At 34.7% G+C, this 23,815-nt stretch overlaps 1 pseudogene; it reads right to left on the minus strand.

Annotated features, from left to right (window-relative positions):
* Positions 1-18,243: 18,243 nt before the first annotated feature.
* On the minus strand, positions 18,244-22,502 carry LOC149266152 (pentatricopeptide repeat-containing protein At4g02750 pseudogene; annotated as a pseudogene).
* Between the last annotated feature and the right edge of the window lie 1,313 nt (positions 22,503-23,815).

The following is a 23,815-nucleotide window of genomic DNA, read 5'->3' on the forward strand; positions in this document are numbered from 1 at the left end:
CTTTTCGTTGATATATGACACTTGATCAAAATCCCATTGGTTAACGACGAACATTGGTTTAAAGTCAAACATGTTTATAATGGAGAAAAATGGGTCAAACCCCAAATTCTCTAACCATCTTCCAGTGGATCTCTCTAGTTCAGGTGATTAATATTGATGACCATCATATTTGGAAGGGTTTTGTTTTGGTTCCACATGGGAACCATGTAGATACAACACCCATCCCACATGCCTTACAATAAATGGATCAAGATAATATATATTATACACAAAGGATATTGCATATATCTCGGGGGTTCAACAATTGATATGGAAGGTCTAACATCATTGGGAGTCCAACAATCTAGTGTGATATACATTGATGTGGCATAATATATATTTGACATGGTAGGTTTAATGCCACATTTGACATGGTTGACCTAACATAATATATGTTTTGATATGGGAGGACCACCTAAAATGGTTGAATAATAGACACACGTCATCTTCAAAATATGCAATATAACCTAGACAAATGGCATGGATGATGTAGTAAAATGGGTGACGTGTAAGCATGATGCCATGGATGCGTGGCATATTAATCATATGCTTTTGAGTGGCTAACATGGCCAATTTTACGTGACACATAGAACCACCCAAAGGGTGCCACATGGCGCAATGAAATCACCTTGAGGTCAGTAATCGATTAACTATGGACAGCTAGGGTTAGGTCATATGGCATAGTCACATGGGATTTTTTAGGTTTGAATCACATTTTGGTTGGCTCCATTGATAGTGATGGCATGGATTTTCCCCATAAGTCCCCCTTCCTACTATATATATATATATATATATATATATATATATATAGAGAGAGAGAGAGAGAGAGAGAGAGAGAGAGAGAGAGAGAGAGATATGTGGCATCATATTTTGGTAATGGTGTTACCATCATTGACCATGGTTGATTTTCATATTGACAATGATTGACCATGATTTATTTTAACATTGAGACAAGATTTGTCACAATGTGATGTTGGCCTATGGTCGACCAAGGTTGACCATGATTGTATATGGTTGAAAATGGTTGATTTTTATATTGAGAAAATATTTGTCACAATGTGACATTGAACCATGATTATAAACTGAAGAGATTTATACTAAAGCCAAGACATTTATATTAAACCCTAGGATTAATATTATAAACCCTATGAATAATAATATGCCCTAAGAATATTGACCTTTATATTAATACACCCAAGGGATTGATATATATAAACCCAAGGTCTAATAATAATAATAATTGATCCATTCTTTATAAATAAATATTTTTAATTAATAATAGTAAAAAATTGTGAATTAAAAGTGTCTTTTTGTTTTGGTAAGTGGATTAGTAATTATAAATGTCATATTATGTCTTTATTACTAGTGATTATAGAAATATCTACAATCCAATCGGAAATCATTAAAGAAAACTCTCAAATTGGTTTTGTGTAAGTCCAAATCTATTTTTTACAATACTTTGAATACCATCATCACACTAATTCCATGACATAGAAGGTTTTAGAATATATTCAATTTTGATATTTAATTACATAAATTTGAATTATCTTATTATTATTATTTTAATGAAAATATCAAATAAAAATTAAAGAACAAAATATTAAACCTTAGGAATATGAATCCTTAGATTAATAATCCCAAGGGATAAAAAATATCAAACCAAGGTATATAAACCCTAAAATAAATATTATAAATCCTAAAGTAAAAATGGTTGACCATGGTTGATTTCCATATTGGGACAATCTTTATCACAATGAGACATTGGACCATAGTTAACCATGCGTGACCATGATTGATTTTCATATCGAGACAACCCTTGCCACAATGTGACATTGGACAATGGTTGATTTTCATATCGAGACAATCTTTGTCACCATGCAATGTTCAACCATCGTATAAACATGGTTAACCATGGGTGACCATGGCTGGCCATGATTGTTCATGGTTGACCATCATAGTTATCATGATGAAAGCAATTTGAATCAAGATTGATCATGGTTGATGAAACTAAGCCATGGTTAATCATTGTTGACCATCACTAACAATGGCTAATCATGATTGACTTTTATATGAAGACAATTTTTGTCACAATGCAATTTTTGACCATAATTAATGATCAACCATTTTATGGTGGAAGAACATTTTATTAATATTTATTTAATTAATTAACAATATTTATATTAATAAATATTTATTTAAATAACGATATTTACATTAATAAAACATTATTAATAAATATTTATTTAAATAAAAAGGAAATATGATAACATTTTTCTTGGAAACATTTAATGTATAGTTAAATAACAAGTTTTCGGTTAGTAAAATTTTAAATTTTAATAAATAATATTAACAAGAAAGGAGTCACTAGTCAATTGACCATTAAATATTCCACGTTGGTAATTGTAGAAAATAATTTAAAACATTCAGAAAATGTGAGCGAAAAGTGTTGGGTTTCATTACAGGTTATTTAAGGTGGACACCTTGCAAGAGGACCCAAACCCGTTTGAGTGCTTTGGTTACAGATCCAAATGTGTAGGAATCCATTGATTTGATGGGGAAAGGAAAATAAAATAAAATAAAGTTATTTAAAAGGGTGGTGCTTACAGGGATCGGTGGGACGAGAGGACAAGATCATAATAAATATATAAATTAGTATTGCGGATCATAATGTTACGCTAATGACTGAAAATTATATGTTTAAACGAAAGATTTAATTATTTAGTCACTGATAATAAATATATAAATCTACAGTCCAGATCGAAATGTTAAGCTAATTGCTGACAATCATAATAAATATATAAATCTACAGTCCAGATCGAAATGTTAAGCTAATTGCTGACAATCATATGGTTAAATTAAAAATATAATCATTAGTCATTGAAAATAATGGTAAATATATAAATAGTAGTGCTTATCGAAATGTTAATCTAATTACTGAAATCTTATACTTTAAACGAAAAATATAATTACCTCAATAAAAAATTCATGAAACGTTGGCACTAACTTTCATGTTGGCACTAACTTTTGGAGAATATATATAAATGGGAGTGTTTGAATTATGTTTTGATTTTAGAATGAAAATGAATTGAATATTATAATATTTTTTTATTATTTTTAATCACAATTATTTAGATTTTTTAAAATTTCTAACCAATTTCTAACCAATTTTTATTATAATTTTTTCTATTTCTTTCACCTTGCATGTATGAATATAGCGTTTTATAGATATGTTGTTCAGTGATTAGCTTCCATCTTTTGATCCCACCGGTCATATTTCCCTCCATTCAATGATTGGCCTCAATCTTTTGGACCCACCAGTCATATTTGTCTCTAGACACCCACATTAAAAATCACAGAAAATCTAAGAGACGAAGCAATTTTCCATAGATTTATGGAATTATGACCATTATAAAAATTCCAAATCTAAACTCCTAGGTGTTTAAAATATAGTATTAACAAAGATCTAGTCTACTTTAATAGGCGGGACACATCTCATATATATGTGGCACTGAAAGCACCTCCGTTGGATTGTTAAAAATAAATAAAATTTCATATAAAGTGAAACAACCATTTATATAAACATAGAACTTGTAGTAGTAGACAGAGAACGAGATTACAGCTCAGTAGACCTTGTCAAGATAACTAGGGAGGAGAAAATCACATCAAATGGGTTTATCATTGCTGACATTTTTGATAAAAGGTTCTTTGTATTTTGCACGGATTTTGTTGATTTTTCAATATTTTGATGCTCATATTTTAGTGTTTCCACTATATTTGGGAAACATTTATTGTTGATTGGTATGGAGAAAGTTTTTTAAATTAATTTATTAACCATTTTTTTGTTATTAATATTTATTTTTGTATTTTAATATTAATGTATTTTTTCTTACAAAATAAATATAGTATTAAATTTAAGTCTTCAAAATTAAGATATTAAAATATTATTTTAATGACTAAGTGATGAAAAAGAGAAATTAATAAAATTGCGATTCCATAAAAATATGTTAGAAATTCATGTTTATTATTTTTTTGGGGGCTAAAAGCCATTGCATTGGTTGTCTGTGACATATTTAATATCAAGGAGTTAATATCTTCGTATTTAATATATTTAAATGTGTAAATATAAAAATGTTCTAATAATATTTTTAAGTTAATATTATTTTACAATTTTTTCAAGTTAATATTATTTTACAATTTTTTTAAATGTTAAAATCGAAGGAGTTAATATTTTTGTATTTAATATATATATCTATATATATATATGTAATTATAAAATTGTTTTAATAATATTTTATATTTTTTATATTAAAATTGAAGTTTTCCAACATCACTATAATAATATATAAAATTGAATATTTCCTAAGCTAAAATTTAACTAAAATCTACCTAAATAATGATGTTAATATATTGATGCAATTTATACTTGAGAATGTAGGGATTGTTTTGATTTATTAAACACTTTAAGTTAATATTTTAGTATTTCAAGGTTATGATGTAAATGAAGGTGTTTGGTTATAAATTAAAATTTTAGCTTTTCAATGTTTCCATGCTATAATATATTTTTTAATATGTGAAAATTTATTTGTTAATATTTATAGGTTAAAATGTCTATATCTTCAATGTTATGTTAATATTTATATTCTAATTTGTGGAGAATGATTTTTAATAATATTAATGATTTTTTTAGCACATTGAATCCCCCAAGTTTTGTTGGAGAAAGTATTATGTATCTATAGGGACAAATTTGAGTACTCTCATTAGTGTTCGTAGCTTTTCTAATATCTACTATGACAATTATCTATATCATATCATGACAATCCTGATGACGTTTCTATGGTATATTGTGTGGGAAACCATGCCGCATTCTATGAGTACCAAGTATGTGTACGTATACCTCGGGGATGCATTTTATATGTATTTGATTATGAATTTTCTAGGCCTTTTAAGTTCACTATCCTTCATTCCCTCCATCTACATCGATCACAAAAATTATTATAATTTTTTTCATCCATTGACTTCTCTTCTGACCTTATACATTAGGTTCCATTTGATATAGCTCAAAATGTCACCCCTAAGGTCTATCATAGCTCAAAATGAAGCCCCTTTGGGTCCACTAACGGGTCATCTCAAAATGAGGGCTGCAATGCAAGAGAAACTCCATGGAAACCCTCTAAAAAATTATTCCTCTCCAACGCCCTTAAAATACCAGTAGCGAGAGTTGCAATGCACTAGTTGGCTTACCAAGGACAATTGCAATAGTTTATTTAGTTAGAAAAAGAGAGTTGGAGTAGCTAGGGTTGGCAGAGAAAATGTATGAGGATGGAAATGGTAAAAAATGATTATATATAGAAGATAATGATGATAGGATCATATTAAGGATGGTAAAAAAGTGTCAACACGCATCTGATAACTCCTCAAAGCCATCTATGTAAGTAATGGTGTCCATGAAAGAAGCAAAGAAAAGTTAGATGTCAAATTAAGAACCCATTTCTCTTTGTGATAATCTTTAGAACATAGTGAGCTTCATTACGAGCTATGTTGAGAGGAGGAGTCAAGGGAAAGGACAATGAAGGGAGGAACATTCTAATTGCTATCGTTATAGTAAAAGGATCATGTTTTTCCCATCGACAACATGTTTTCTCTATGTTATTGTTAATGTATGTTCATGGGCTATCTATATATATATTATTTTCTCTAGATTATAGGTATAAGGAGTGAATGGTCCAAGATCTATAGGAGCTTCATCACCAAAAGCATCAAGAATCCACCTTCCATGATAAGCAACACTCCCTTTCTTTTATCTATTTACTTTTATTTTTCATGCATGTGTCATTTTCTTTCTATGTTAAGTAAATATCACACACACTATCCATGATATGCCTTGGGAAGGCCTATGGATCAAAAGTACTATATTATTGTAGAGTAAATTCCATATAAACATCATTCTTCATATATTTATCTTATGTTCATAACTGATATCTCCCCTGTACCTGTCCTATTGATGAACCCTACATAGTTTCCTCTTAAGAAATGATTCGAATGTTAAAATATCATGAAGGATTACTTTCATCATTCTTGGACATTAAGCATCAATGATGTTTAGACTCCCTTGACACTCGTTAATTTTTTGTCCGGTTCCATAAATAATCAATAATTATTTGTTAGGTGATCATTAACTTTACTCATAGGTAGTCCATTGATTCATCATAAGACCCTTCAGATCGTTGGAACAAATATAAGTCATGATCAAGAATCATTCAAGAGAGTTGTAGCACCAAAATAACATCTGGTTCATAGAAACATAACTTGAACAATGTTCTTATAAAAATGGTGTTGTATTAGGGGTGTGTTGTATCCACTGCAATAACCAATCCAAAATTTCAAGCTCCTCAAAATTTAGGATCCCCTTTACCCTGCAAGAGTTTTCACATCCTTCGAATCTATTTAAGAGCTAGAGAGCCCAAAAAAGCCTCATAAGGGCCGAAGGTTTTCTTTGAGGTGAAGCTAAGTCGCAATCTAGTCCAAGTCACACATTCATATCTTCATAATGTGTCATTTCTTGCATGTGACTAGTGCAACCCATGTAACCCGACCAACCTAATTCACAGAGGTCACATAGGTCAGATCTATAAAGCTTGCAAGTTGTCCGACTCTTGCGACCACGTGACCAATAAGTCCTTGGGTCGCAAGGTCAATTAGGTCACAATGCACATCTATCACGTCCATACGACCCTTGCGACCTTCAGATCTTTAGAGGTCACAAGGTCACATAGGTTAGGAGGTCTCACTCCTTCCCTACTCAGGGACTTGCGACCCATGCAACCCCCACACATGTGACCAAAACTATATATAGCAAGTCTCCAAGGGCTCATTTGTAATGGTTCTTTGGTCACATGAGAGACAAGGGAGACTTGTGACTAGGGCACGTGCGCATTTTCTCCATGTAGGTGACCTTTCCCCTCCCCTTGTAGTCATTTTCTCCATCCTAGTGTCATCCTCTTCTATCCCGACCCTACACATTACACCCTGGGGGGTTTTATCTTCATTTTGACCTAAGTCTTCACCTCAAGCATCAAATCAATGCCTCTAGCCTCATGCAATCCCTTTTGCCTCCCTCACAGCCATTCCTTTCCCTTCACCACCCCTCTTTTCTCCTGTGAGCCTGACCATTTGGCCTTGTGGAATGCCAAACATCTCCTTCAGTCTTAAGCATCCATTTTAGCTTACTTAATGATAGGTCGCATGACCTACAGTCGGGATAGCCTAAATCTTGTGACTATCCCAACCTCGTGACCCTTGCAGCCTCGAGACTGGCACGACCATATGACTGGTGTCACCTTGCAACCCCATGACTGGTGCAACCTTGCGACCAGTGTGACCTCACTACCAGTGTGACCCCTGTGACCCGTGACTCCTATACATAGTCGCTAAGTCACTCTCCTACCCTTGCAACGCTTGTGACTATTTTCCCTTCTGACTTGCCTAAAGCCCTCCTCACCACATCTAGAACCGATTTTATTTAAAAAGTCTCTGTTATTATTCTTTTTCATGCCGTCACTCTCATTGTGGGATTGTTTGTTCGACATGCCAAGTGATGTGGATCTTGAGTGCATCTCCATCTCCTCTTTTGAACACAAGATAGCATCCCCAACTACAAATATCACTCGTAGAAGCTCAAGAAGCAGTTCGCTAGAGATCTATCAGTATGAGCAACCACCCATCTATGGAGACATGACCTGCAATATCAGTAAGAATACAATGCTCTCCTAGTACAACATCTATCAAGAGTTCGCCAAGCTGGACATACTAGAAACCCAAGAAGATTACCAATGTACCTGAATGTTAAGAGGTCTGAAATCCACAAGATAACATCGAACCATCCTATCTTTCCATGTGTTGAAACTATCGATTGGGTCCTACAAAACACAAACACAGATTCATGGATGGCAAGGGACCATACTGGTGCACCCTTAGCAGTGATCTCTTCTGCAGATATTGCCACTTACTACAGGCTCCCTCAGAAGAAAGACACCTTAAATACCTGGTGGCTCTTTGGCTTTGTAACATTGACTAAAGACATCATGATGGAATGGTGGCAAGACCTATCTAAATTATAGGTTGGAGAATATCAAATGTACAGGACAAAAGGGATAAGAAAAGTCTACCAACTGATTGTCGCCATGATGTGTTGCATGTATGGAAAAGCAGGTTGTGATGTATTTCACAGTATGTGGGTCCCTCTCATGTGTGATGTCGCCACCCGTGGAATATTCTTCAACTGGACAAGTATTCTAATGTTAGCCGTAAAGACAAACATCATTTTAGGAAAGGATGCATAGCCAGAGAAGCCACCAGAATTTTACATGGCTTCATACCTCTTAGATGTCATTTGTGCAAGATACCAGTTCGATAACTGGAGATATAACTAGGATACATTAGCAGCCAGTCCCATGTACCACCACTACAAAGTATTTTGGGACACTACCTAAGAGGGTATGATAGATGTTATATCTCAATCTTTTATCGACCCACTATACCAACGAATATTTGGGGAAGAGCCCCCATGCATTTTGGAAAGGGCTATGGAAACTGTTGTCTAGGTGGCACATTGGTTCCCAATCCAGGAGGGTGTGTTCATCATAGTTTTTGGTACCCATAAGGTCCCTCATGGCCTACCTAGGTTTGTCACAGATAAAGTACTTTTGTGAGAAGTATACTACTACGTGGCGCAAGGTTTTTCGAAGGTACTAAGAAAAGGAAAGAAGAAACCATGGCCTGCCTTCCCACTTGTCATGGGGGCATATGTAGTTGAGAACTTTAAACAAGTGGAATAAAAAGCTAAATCTTTGAAGGGCAGTCACTTTGTAAACCTCAACTATCAGACATATGATCCTGAGAAATTCGTGGCTACCCACTGCAAGAAGGAAAAAGTTAACTGGTCATATTCACACACTAGACACGATCATGAAGACTGGGTAAAGAACTGGTATAACTCCACTACGGAACTTAGCTCTAGTGAGAAAAAGGCAAGGTATGAGGAGCTCCTCGAGCACTCCTAGGAAAATGTCAGTCTTCAAGCGAGAGCCTCCACCCTGAAGTGGAAACAACAGGAAACACAGAAATCCACCGGGAAATATGAGAAGCAAAGCAAGAAAGAGGTCGAAGATATTCCAAGTGACCGAGAAATGAAATACAATAACCAAATACTGGAACAAAGGAATGTCACCCTCGAAAAGAAGAAACTAGAGCTTAAGCAATCTCAAGAGTCTAGTGACCAGGGCCAGCTCAAAAAGAAGAGGCGACAGGAGGAGGAGGAAAATAAGAAACAACTAGAACAAAAGTAGTAGGAGGAACGAAGGGCCCAGGAAGAAGCAGAGAATAAAAGACAGTAAGAGGAACAAATGGCCAAAGAGGAGGAAGAGAAGAAGAGGCTAGAACAAGAGTTTAAGGAGAAAGAAGAAAAGCTTAAGCACGCCAAAGTGCTCAAGAGGCAACAGGAACTATCAGAACAAGAGAGGAAGTGGCTGGAAGAAGAACTAAAGAAGAGTAAGGATGAATAAAGTAGGAGAGTTGAACAGAGAGAGACTAGTAATATGTTTTAACTAGACACAAAACAAGATGAACTACCCCCATTACATGTTCCTCCTTCTACTCCCTCACTAGAGGGCACCTCCCCTTACAATATCTGGGCTTCTCAAAGGAGCAAGAAGAGGAGGTCCTAGATCTCACTAAGCTCACCTTTGACTAAGTCAACTGCAAAATTATGTAGGAAAGGAAGAAGTATTATGCTAGAAACCCAACAGAGCCCTTATCTGTCACCAAAACCAAGGAGATTGTGCTGGACACTACTATGAATCTAGAGATGATAGCCTCAGTTGGGATTACTTTTGTAACAACCACAAAACACAATGTGGCATAGATGATAAAACATATTACAGGCCTTCAGAATTGGCTTTATGCATCAGAACAAAGGTCTGCTAGATCAAAGCAGGAGAGAAAGAGAGAAAAAGAAGAAAATGCAACCCTCTATCTAATTCACTCTAGCACAAAGGAATTATAGGCAACAATCAAAGGAGAGGCAGAGACCCTTCGGGAAGCCATGGAGATGGTCTACTAGGAGATTTCAAAGCTACACCATACAGTGGCCCCAATCTTGGCTATACAGGCTCACACAAAAGAGAAATTTGTGATGCTAAAGGAAGTCGTGGTTGCTCTAGATAGTATGCATGAGTGGTCGGTCAAATACCTAGGAGCACCAGTGGTAGTCCCGAAGAAGAATTGGATCACCATGAAAAATGCCAAGGTTCATCTCCACATCAAGATCAAGTCAAAAGACAAACTAGCCAAATACGTGGACAACGTGTTAGCTTCATACAAACACCTTTTTAGTGACATAGAGTCTATGATGAAAATTCATTTAGTTCCATCCATTGGGGAAGTCGAACATGTAAGGAAGGATCATGATATCTCAAGGTAAGTACATGCCTTCATTGATACATATAAACATGCATCTCTTATAGAAGATATGCCCGTTACCAAAGATAATATCACACGCTGTGTGGTGGAATCGATAAGGATGTACACCAAACTCGTAACTTTGAGTAATCAAGTGAACGCCAAAAGGACCACCCTCATACTAGATGCACTCGAATTCCTGCATAGACATGATGAAGAGTAGCCACAAGTCACCCCCATTGCAACTGAGTACAAGTTGTGGCACACATACCTAACGGAGCAGCTCAACCTAGATATCCATGAACTTACTATTGTTAAATTGATAGATTAGATTAATAAATTATTTTGTGATTTTTTGTAATTAGATAGGATAAGACATTTTTGGAATATGGAGGGTGATAAGGAAGTCCAAGAGTCACCAGGTAGTTGAAAGTTCATGACGAAGCCCAAGAATCAGGGGTAGGCAAAGAGACATCGTGATTCTATAAATACACCCTCATCACACATTGGAAAGGAGTTTTAGCTGAGGACATTTTGGGACATATTGTTTGAGATAACTTATGCTCTTCTAATTGATGCAAGGAGTAATTGTTGTGTTCCACTATTGGATTCCACAAATATTTTGTGTTGTAATTCCATGAGTATTTTTGCTTGATGGATCAGATGTTCTTGAGAACTCTTTGATGTACGGTCTGTTCATGTGTTGGCTCATACTAAAAACCTTGTTTTGGTATGCATGGATGGTATATGATTTTCTAATTCTATGCTTATGTTGGTGAACTGCTTCATTGAGATTGGCATAATCTATCTAACTCTATGCTTATATTGGTGAACTGCTTCATTGATATTGGCATAATCTATCATTGGTTCTATGTTTACTTATGCTCATAGATGTTTAATCACTGTGGACTTCTTTACAGTTGTTAAGAACTTTACTTTATGGACATGAGTCTTATTTGAAGTCTGTTGACAATTAATTTGTAAGGTTTATGTTTTTTATAATCTAGTTATTCATGGTATTCACGTTATAGGATATTTGTCAATTATTTCCTTGTGTTATTAAAGTTGATGCATTCAATTGAGACCTCATTCCACTTTTGTCTGAAGCAAGCTCAACTCATCTAAATGACAGAAGGGCCTACACGCTGGACGAGATCTGTAAATCAAACGGTGAAGGGTCTAGTTGGGATCCTACACCAGGGAGATCTCCTTTTATTTTGGCAGAGAATTCTAGCCCGCCAATTGGGTGTTACAATAATGTTTTACAATAGAGATGTTGTAGTAACATGTTACAAAAAATGTGTTACAAAAACATGGAACAAAATAATATTGTAGCAGAGCCATTAAAACGATAATGTTGCAACAATGTGCAATAAGCTAGTCTTGCAATACGAGGTAGCTCTGCGGCTCTGCGGCTCGTCCACCATTCTGCGGCTCTGCGGCTCGTCCAGGCTGGCTTTGGTGTTCTGCGACCCGTGTGCACGCACTCGCTGGATGAGTTACAGTGGTATGTAAATGGTGCTTTAATATATCTGCGGCTCTGCGGCTCGTCCACCATTCTGCGGCTCGTCCAGGCTGGCTTTGGTGTTCTGCGACCCGTGTGCACGCACTCGCTGGATGAGATTTTCAGATTTCTTCATTCATATTTTGGAGGCTCTATGAGAAAGAGTATCTGCGGCTCGTCCAAGCTCATCTGCGGCTAATATCTGCGGCTCGTCCAGGCTCGTCTGCGGTTCGTATAGTTGACCGGTATAAATTGGGGCATGGGTTATATACAACGTTTTTAATTCATTGCAGCGTTAATTGATATACATTAGATATAGAGCGGATCTAGCTTTTCTGGTAGTGTATCGAAGGCCAGAGTAACGCAGGAATAAAGGGAACAGTTTCATCATCAGACCCAGCTTTGATTTTCTTTTTATTTTTGGCCGATCTGCGGCTTTTTATATGCTCTACGGTTCAGATCTGTGGCTCTGCGGCTCTCTAGATCTGTGGAAACCCTAATTCCATAAAGTCAAAGCTACCTCGCTTGCTAAGGAGAACATTCTCTAGATGGCTCCTAGCTTCGCGAAAATAGCTGCTGGCTCTCCGTCCACCTCTGAGGGGCAAGCTCCTGCCCATATAGTGAGTGAAGCCCCAGCTCCCACTGTCCAGGTGGTTCAGGCTTCACTCGATGAAGCTTTGAAGTTCTCTGAAAGTGCCCTAATATGCCGATTCAATGGTTTTTGGCCGCGGCTAACAGCTCTCCACAGTTGGATCTCGGAGGTATGGAAGCCTCTAATTCCTGATGCAATTAATATCTACCCCTATGCTAGGGGTTTCTTTATAGTAGATTTTGAAAACCGTGAAAGCAGACAATGTATTCTAGATTCTGGCCCTTGGTTCTGGGATAAATCAGGCCTATTCATGAAGCCATGGAACCCATCTTTCGATCCCTCAACAACAGTCATAACCTCAGCACCAGTTTGGGTGAGATTGCCAAATCTACCGTTGCATCTCTGGAATTTCTCTTCGCTAGAAGCCATTGGAAATGCAATTGGGAAATTTTATTGCAGGTGTCCAGAAACAGAGGAATATGCCAGAACCACGTATGCACGCATCTGTGTGGAAATGGACTTCAGTGCCGGATTCCCAGCGGAAATACACCTAACAAGTAAAGACTATGTGTGGAACCAGAAACTCGATTATGAAAGTGTCCTCTTCAGATGTCGATCTTGCTTTGAGACAGGCCACCTAGCCAAAAATTGCCCAAAAGCCTCCCAAAAAAATTTTGCTAGAAAAAATCACCACAGATCTACATGGTGGGAAGGAGCACAAAAAGAACACTACACTGTCATCCAAGAAGAATACTCTCGAGAAAACTCTGAATTACAAGAAATCAGGCAAGATAGAAACGACTTTCAAGACAAGCAGGGGGAAAGCCCTGCCCAACAACAAAAATGTTAACTCAACAACCCCTCAAGCATCGACAGTTATGAGGTTTCGAATAACACGCAAAATAAATCTTCATTTAACAGCGAAGCAGATCTTCTAGACCAAACTTCTTCTCCGACTATCTCCAAAAGGAGGAACACAATAGATCGCGAAGCTAAGACACCAATGTCCCAAGAACCAGAAGAGATGAGGGAGATGCAAGATAAAGGAAGTTGGAAGACTGTAGAGAAGAAAAAGAAAGCTACATCACCGATCTCGCCAAGAAAGACAAGGAGCCAGACAATTAGAAATTAAGAAATTACAGGTCCGATAGACCAATTTGGTCTCAGTGGACGTTAACCACCACCATCATCATCATCATCAGTAACACAACTATGGGACACTATTGTATCATGATAATTTCATATCCTAAGATATTAACTCAAATTAATCGATGTAAATATCTTTAAGGAAAAGAAACTCCTTCATCATACATAATTGGTAAGAAAAACACGGATTCTAGCTTGTGTCGACATGATTGTACCTATCCTAGGGAAGGAAAATCTGCATAGATGTTCCAAATCTTATTCACACACCTGTGATGCATGCTTAGAAGCATATTCTTCCACTTGACAAAATACTCACAATAATCGTGTTTCAGGTGCTTCTCTTGACCCTATTCACTAAAAACTACTCGATTTATTTAGTTTGACTGATGGGAAATTATTTATTCCACTCATTTAAGGTCACTCCATCATCTCTTTATCTTTTATGAAACTCATATAAGTCAAAAACATTAAGGATTAAGGAAAAGTCAAATTCCTCTAGTATCTCCAACTTAGGAATATTCTTCAGGACTTGGATGTTGGACATAGTGTTGATGTTTATGTTAAATGTATGATGTATTGGATGTAAAAGGAGGTATGGTGCCTTGGAATATCATTGATTATTTTTTGGCTTAGAAGTGATGTAAAAGGAGGTACAATGTCTTGGATGTTAAAGGAGGTATGATGCTTTGGAAGCTCGTTGATAGTTTGTCGACACATTAGTAATGTCAAAGGAGCTATGATAGCCTAAAGATTATTAAGCATTTGTTGAAGGTATGAAAATCAAGTGAGTATGTAAAAGATCTTGTTGTATATTCCTCTTCGATATATTTCCAATATTATATTGTGCTTAGTCAAAATCCTCTGGGATAAGAAGAAAATATAGTTTGATCATGATAACCTAGAAATCATGATAGCCTCAATATTTCTGAGCATTTGTGAGGCTTATGTCAATAATTATCTTTTGTAAATATTTTGGTTGGATAGTTCTCTTTGTGACCTTTTCATTGATATATGGAACTTCATCAAACTCCCACTAGTTAAGGAGGAACATTGATCTTAACTCAAGCACATTTCTAATGGAGAAAAAGGGGTCAAACCCAAATTCATTAACCACTGTGCATCATTGCTAGTGGATCTATCTAGCTCGAGTGGCTAACAATGATGACCAATGGATTTGGTTGGGTTATGTTGAGGATCCACATGGGAACTGTGTAGACATGACACCCATACCACATGCCTTACGACAAATGGATCAATGGAAATATATATTATAAACCAAGGGATTGGAGCCTCCACTAGGTTGGTGCCTATAAATTAATTTTGAGGGTTAGTAGACGCAAATTGACATTGGGGATTGGTGTCTGTAGTAGGTTGGTTCATACAAATTCATTTAATGAAATATTGGATAAGATAAGAATATTTAGAACAATTTATTAAAATAGTTCTATTTGCCCATATTTCCGGGAATAAACTTTTTAGCCATTTTTATTCAAATCCAACTTGAAAAGGAAAGAGTAGAAACAACTCCAACATTTGAAACTCACTGCTACAACTACTTAAATCCTCCATAACTGCAAAATAATGTTTCCCCTCCTGTGGTTGTGCAATATAAATATCATATGAAACATGTAAACTCTAAATACATTTATGAAACATGTAAACTGTAAATACATTTATGAAGCTTTTAATGAATGGAAATACAAAAATATATGTACTTACATCTGAATCTACTTTGCTTTTTATCTGTTTTCTTGTGGAATCAGAGCGTGTTGTGTCCAACGAACCTTAAATTTAGTTGAAGTCACAAGAATTAGAGAAGAAACATAAATAAATAGTTAAATGTGTAATTATAACATCTCTAGCTTGTTACTATTTCATAGACATATATATTTTATCATGTACCTTCCGTACATTATTTATCACATACATGTTCCGCTTAATGAGTGCGATAATTCGGGTACCCTCTTTCATTGCTATCTCCCTTAAAATGTAGGTATTTTGGTTTCACATCTCTCGATTTAACATTTTCAAACCAATAAAATACATTTTCCCCTTCAACTTATCCATACCATTTTATAACCGCTACAATTCTTTCTATTTCTTTCACTTTGGGTTAATGAATTCTTCTTTTGTAAATATGCTCTGGTATTTCCCCTGTTGAGTGGTTGGCTTACATAGTGTAGTCTCGCGACTCTTTTGATGGGGCATCTTCAAACAATATATGGGATAGGGGTAGGTATATATATGTCTCTTTTAATGGTAAAAAGATGATACAGGCTTAGATATAACACGAGAAAATTGTGAATCATGGTGGCATAATTGATTGTAGTATGGGTGTTACTTTTTATTTGCTAGTCATATGGTGTTAATCTAAACAATAAGATGCAAGATATTAAAAGTAGATTAATGGACCAAAAAATTTATATTTCAATAGATATCTTTTTGAGATCCAAATTTATTTGGCAATAAATATACTTGTAGATAAAATAAATAAATCTTTTTAGTTAAATTACCGAATAAAGCGCTCAATTCCTATAATAACTAATATCTAACCTACTAATTACTATCTCCAATAAGATCATCAAAATGTAAAATATATTTTAATTTTTGTAATTTTTTAATATAAAAACTAACCTTCTTAATTTTTAAAAATAAAGTCTTTAATAAGAAACTTGCTAACATTTTGTAACTATAAATTTTTAAATATAAAAGTGTAAAAATTCCTCGGACATAATGGACGGGATGGATTTTTAAATCTTGGGGGATTCACACGCCGTTTCAGAGCGTCGTGCCCCCCCTGCTGAACCTCGTTGCTCAGAATCTCAAGAGGGCGTTCGAAGTTCTCCTCGAACCAAATAACCACGCATACCATCAAACTGGAGTTGATTTCAGAAAACAAAAATTTAGTACCATATTAAAAATGAGCGTATTATAATGCGGACTGAACCGTAATAACGTATTTTCCAAAATTTTTTGGGCCGTTTAATTTTAATCGGGTTGTTTTTAGTGTGTTTTTTGGATTTTTTGGTGTAGGAATTCAGCAGAAAAAAATTGAGGTGAAATTTTGATAAACTGGTTTTTTTTGACATTTTTGATGGTACAGGAATTACCCACCAAATTTGTAATTTGAATAAATTTCTTCTAAATTTTAAAGAAATTAAAACAAAAACCTACCTGAAAAACATAAAAAAAAATCTCACTAAAAACAACTCAAAAAAATAACAAAAATTAAAAAAAATAAATAAATACAATTTTGTCATTTTTATAAAATTATAGTTTTACAAACCATTTAATAATAATATATAGTTTTCTATCTTTTCAGATATAAATAATTTATTCTACATTAACATGTTATTTACATAAATTTTAATAAATAAAATCAATTCAATCATTTTTCATTTACCTTATAATAAAGGAATAAAGTATTGACAGACTGAACCAAATTTGTAATGATAAGTTTCTCTCTCATTTATAATTCCAAACATGAATACATGAATTTATTATTGGAGTCTGTTGGTTATAAATTTTAAATTTTTTTTGGTATATTTTTGTTAAATTTGATGAATATTGATTAGAAATATAAAATAGAGTATTTTGAATTTTCAATGTTTAAAACATTTTATAATATTTTAAATAACAAAAATCATAATTTAATTATAATTTATTTACAAATTTTAATGTTAATTTATTTAAAAAATTCAAATATATATATATATATATTAATAGGAAATAGAGCGATTATTTCACACCAATTTTGAAAGAAATTTAAAAATGAATTTCCGAATACTAATTATGAGAATCATAATAAATGTATAAATTACTAGTGCGAATCAGAATGTGAAGCTAATCACTGAAAATCATAAGAAATATATAAATCTGCAGTCCGGATCCATAGGTTAAGCTAAAATCATATGCTTAAACTAAAAATATAATTAATACAATTAATAGTCATTGAAAATAATAGAAAAGTTCAATAGTAAACATATAAATAACAGTGCTCATCGAAATGTTAATCTAATTACTGAAATCTTATACTTTAAACGAAAAATATAATTATCTCAATAAAAAGTTTACGAACCGTTGGCACTAACTTTTGTATAATATATATAAATGGAAGACCATCCTACATAATCACGCTGCGAAGAAATTTGTCGGCACAGCAAAAAAATCGTTGGGAAATTTGATCGGCAGTGTTTGAATCACGTCACGTTTTGTTTTAGTAAAAACGGATTTAGCATTATTAAAATTATTTAGAAATTTCAAATATTCACAGCTATTATTTAAATTTTCAAAATTTCTATCAAATTTTGTAGCAATTTCAATAATTTCAAATCGCTTAGGAATGCAAATCCAAGGTCAAGCATGGCTGAGTAATATTAAAAATATCTGAACATGTCCGTTGGTAGATACATAGTCCAGCAAAATGAATAAGAGCTATGTGGTTTCCTTCCATAAATAAATTAAATGGGAAAACATGATTATTGATATCGACATTTGAAACCATTTATTAAATCCGCTTGATTTGTCCATATTTCCCGGCACAAACTTTTCGGTCATCACCAGCAACCAGACGAGTGTTTGGCTGCTGTTCAAGTCCACTTCGATCGGGACGGAATGGAAACAACTCCAGTGTTTGCAAGTTATTGCTACAACTACTTAAATCCTCCATAACTGCAAGAGCATATTAAGAATCACATAAGATCATGTTAAAAAAAACCACATAAAATTTGAGAAACTAAACAATTTAGTCATAGATTTATGGAATTATGACTAATGTCCCAAGGACCAGAAGGGATGAAGGAGATGCAAGATAAAAGAAGAATTGGAAGACCGTAGAGGAAAAAAGAAAGCTATAGCATCAATCTCGCCAAGAAAGATAAAGAACTAGTTATAGGTTCGCTAGATCAATTTAATCTAAATGAACGTTAACCACCTTCATCATCATCAAAAATACCAAATCTAAACTGCTGGGTGTTTAAAATATAGTATTAACAAAGATCTAAGATATGTGGGACTGAAAGCCCCTGCATTGGATTCTCAAAAATAAAATACTAGCATTTGCACCTTATGTTGCAAAGGAAACACCGTAAGGCATAGAGTGGTGAAGAATAGGGACATGTATAGAGTGGGGAAGAATAGCATAGAGTGGGGAATAATAGGGACATGGGAATGGACATTGTTGAAAGCAAGGGTGGATGATAATGAGTTACAATTGCAATAGTTAGTTATGTGTATTCTGGAAATGGATATTTTGTAAATAATAATTGTTTGTGAAAGAATAGCAACATGTGAATGGACATTGTTGAAAGAAAGGGTGGATGATAATGAGTTAGAGTTGAAAGTATTAGTTATGTGTATTTTGAATATAGATATTTTGTAAATAATAGTAGTGTGTGGAAAAATAGCAACATGTGAATGGACATTGTTGAAAGCTAGGGTGGATGTCTCTGGCATTCCGACATTGGTGGTTTGAAGCTCTGCAACACCACAGCCCTAGGCCTGCTCCCATTGACCTTAGGCCGCTAGCGCCACGTTTCTCTGAGCTCCTTTCGCTGGAATTCTCTCCTTGTGAGAATTCTAGTGGCGTCATTGTTCATCGCCATAACCTCCATGAAGAATTCAAACGGACTCTACCTGGAACTCCTACGTAAAAAGCGCACATATGTGGAGCGGAGAGCATTGTTCATTGCCATAAACTCCACTAAGAATTCAAATGGACTCTACCTATAACTCCTCCGTAAAAAGCGCACAGATGTCGAGCGGAGTTTTTTTAAGGGTATTTTAATGTTTTAAAACATTTTTTATTAAATTAGATGGATGATTTTTGTTCAATCGTCTAACAAAAAATCTAACAGCTACGATTAGGACAGAAGGGCATTTGGGGGAGTTCATTTCAGATGGAAACGCCTTACGGCGTATATATATATATAATAAGTTTTTATTTAATATAATAATAAAAATTTTATAAAATAAAAAATATTAAACATAAATTTTAAGAATGATTTATCAACTCCTTCGCACTATGTCCCTCGGTTTTGTGCATATGACTGATAATTCGAGTTGCATTCAAATATATTTGCATCCACATTCAAATATATTCAGTATTATATATTATATATTCAGCTTACATAATATGTCCCTCGGTTTTGTGCAAATGACTGATAATTCAAATATATTTGCATCCACATTCAAATATATTCAGTATTATATATTTTGTATTCTTCTTACATATTTTTTTTGTTTGTTATTTTTAGAGTAAATATATTTATATTTTATCTATTTTACAAATCAGAAAATTATAGTTTTATGATATAAATTTACAAAAAAGACACAAAATTCATTTTAGGATTAAAACATACAATTTAAATAAAAGCCCATCACTGTCTCATGAAAAAAATCATATCGCCAAATTACAAAGGGAAAAAAAAAAACAAAATGTTTCTGCATCCATCTTCTATCTATCAAAACATCAATTACCTACCAATGTGGAAAGGTCAAACACCCAATTCATGTTTTTACTCAGATAAACCCTGACATCTTGTAGATGAGGGTTGGTGTGGGCCTCTTAAGCAACGAAAAGACTGTCCCACAAAGTGAAAGTTCCACCAAATGTATTGTAATGATGTACTCAACGACAATGAACATCTTATCTTTTTGGGTTTCCTGTGAACTAATGTACTTGATGATGTTCAATGAAACCAGCCACTCAAATCAATAGAAATTACAAGTATATCAAGGTAAAATCATTTATTAATCTCACCTATCGGGCTCCATAGACAACTTGTAGTTGGCCTTTCAGAGGGATGACATGGATTTACCATGGTGTACTGGTAGTCTGGAAAAGGTGCCCTCTAAGCAACATAGTACTGCAATGATGTAATATTAATCTCCAACTCAGTTTGTGGAGGTTATCTCTGGAGCTAATCAAGTTATCGACAACAACTCATCTTTTTGGATCCCATCAACTAATATAATTGATGAGATCTAATGAAGCCAACACCTCATCAATAGAAATTACAAATTTTCTTGGGAGGGTCACAGGCAAAATTGTTTACTAATCTCGCCTATCGATTTCTATATACAACTTGTACATGGCCTCTGTGGCCTCTCATAGGTGCTAGCGAAATGGTGCACGGGTTGGATTAATCCATGATGTATCGCTAAATGCTTGTAAATGATTAAGAGAGGTTAAAAGTACTCAGGGGTTGATATTTCACATTTGCATAAACAAGCCCATACTCTGAAAGAATACTCAATATTTATTACAAGTACACTACAATGAAGTCGTACCAATTTTAGAGATTTTAATTCATATTGATTCATTTACAGCAATTATTGAAGATAAATCTCATCTTGGTTGCAACTTTTCATTCTTCTCCAAGGGCTTCACTCTGAAGTTACAAAAGGAAAAAGTATTTAGATTCTTCTGAATAGCGCATCATTTATAATGCCATCTAATAGGAGTTAGAAAAGGGAAAAAAATGCCTAGATTCTAGCAAATAGCACATCACTTAAAGTATATACATGGAAAACATTTCCTAGCCTTTTGATTACTGCTTGTTATTTTGAATGCCCTTTAGTTCAAAAAGATATCATCCATGCTAAAAATGGTGGCCATCTTTTGCACGCAATGAAAAATTTCATCTGTAGTGCAAATAAAGGAGCTCTCTTCCTTATTAGATCCCCAACATCCTGTCCCCAAGTGTTGTTAGTTAAAACCCAGATATGCTTAAATCTCGCTGCAAAAAGAATTTGTTGATTCAGCTCCTCGAGGATTGAATTTGAAGACTTCAATAACCTCCAACTATCATTTCGCTCTTCATAGATCGATCATGAATATTTCCCCTCCATTAGAAAAGCTGCATTTGAATTTTACTCCAATTGGTAGGAGATATTGGTTTGATTTTCACTTTTTGGACCGTGAGTATTATTATTGATTTTTGGAGTTGACAGGTTAACTTCTTCCCAATGGCAAAGCCTTTTCCATAAAAAGGAATACCCTGCCCTTTAAACTTCATCTCTGATTCTCCACAGCATGCTGGACAAATCATGCTGCAATGATCTGCTTAAAATTATTTTGTGACCATGGATTAGTTCCAGCTTTTTATGTTATAGCGGGTGCAACCCATTTCGTGCAAGGAAAGCATGCACCTGCTTGTTGACTTCAATCCAACTGCATCCAGCCGTTGGTTTAATCCCCCTATCTTTCATGGTTTTTCTCAGCTTTTCAATACCATCCCATCGGCCCACTGAAGCATAGATATTTGAGAGCACAACATAAGTTGCTGCATTTTTCCAGTCCAACTCAAAAAGGTGTTCTGCAACATATTCTCCTAACTCTGTATTGTTATGTATGATATAGGCACCAAGCAAACACCCCCAGACTGTAGCATCAGGGGTTATTGGCATTTTGCTTATCAAGTCTTTAACCTCTTCCAGGTGCCTAGCACGGCCAACAAGGTCAGCCATGCAGCCATAGTGTTCTATCACAGGTGTGATCTGGTAACATTGACTCATAGAATTAAAGTACTTTCGGCCCTCATCCACTAGGCCTGCATGACAGCATGTCGACAACACATTGACGAAGGTAACACTGTCCGGTTTCATACCAGATTGTTGCATTTCTTGAAATAGTTTCAAGGCCTCCTTGCCACATCCATGCATTGCATATCCTGCAATCATTGAATTCCATAAAACCACATCTTTTCCATGTATTTTGTCGAAAACTTCATTTGCCTTGTCTATGCTTCCACATTTTGCATACATGTCCAGAAGCGCGTTACACAAAAATACATTGCACTGAAAACCACTTCTAATTATTTCTTCGCACTATGTCCCTCGGTTTTGTGCATATGACTGATAATTCGAGTTGTATTCAAATATATTTGCATCCACATTCAAATATATTTAGTATTATATATTATATATTCAGCTTACATAATATGTCCCTCGGTTTTGTGCAAATGACTGATAATTCAAATATATTTGCATCCACATTCAAATATATTCAGTATTATATATTTTGTATTCTGCTTACATATTTTTTTTGTTTGTTATTTTTAGAGTAAATTTATTTATATTTTATCTATTTTACAAATCAAAAAATTATAGTTTTATGATATAAATTTACAAAAAAGACACTAAATTAATTTTAGGATTAAAACATACAATTTAAATAAAAGCCCATCACTGTCTCATGAAAAAAATCATATCGCCAAATTACAAAGGGAAAAAAAAAAAAAAAACAAAATGTTTCTGCGTCCATCTTCTATCTATCAAAACATCAATTACCTACCAATGTGGAAAGGTCAAACACACAATTCATGTTTTTACTCAGACAAACCCTGACATCTTGTAGATGAGGGTTGGTGTGGGCCTCTTAAGCAACGAAAAGACTGTCCCACAAAGTGAAAGTTCCACCAAATGTATTGTAATGATGTACTCAACGACAATGGACATCTCATCTTTTTGGGTTTCCTGTGAACTAATGTACTTGATGATGTTCAATGAAACCAGCCACTCAAATCAATAGAAATTACAAGTATATCAAGGTAAAATCGTTTATTAATCTCACCTATCAGGTAAGAAAAAAGCAGCATTTTATCTATACTATACTTTGTCAACCTCATGAAATAGAGCCCTAATCTAAACGCTCACTGAGACGTTTAAGTTTCTTTCGGATAATCTAAACGCTCACTGAGACGTATCAGTTTCTTCGGATTATCGATTTATAGTTTTTGATACCTTACTTGATTTGAAATATCTGGCATCGCGATAATTTTAGAGATCCCCGAATCCCCATGGGGTAGTTAGCAGTTGCACAAAATTTCAAATGTTCTGGGATGGAGTCAGTGTTTCGGATTTCTAGAAAATTGAAACAAAAATTCACAGGAAATGCGGGGCGTTTGAACTAAACTTAGGGTAGACCCTGAAATAGACCGAATAGTAAAATCTGCACTGTAACCAAGGGATGGATTGGTGAGAGCTTACTGGCCACAAGTTAGGGGTCCAACAGCGGATTATGGGAATTTGATTGATTCATTTCGGCAAAAAACCATGAAAAGATTGGACTACTGAAA

The sequence above is a fragment of the Pinus tabuliformis genome, chromosome 6, assembly GCF_031772625.1.
Source record: "Pinus tabuliformis cultivar Carrire ecotype Pingquan chromosome 6, CPIR1, whole genome shotgun sequence".
Taxonomy (NCBI): Eukaryota; Viridiplantae; Streptophyta; class Pinopsida; order Pinales; family Pinaceae; genus Pinus; species Pinus tabuliformis.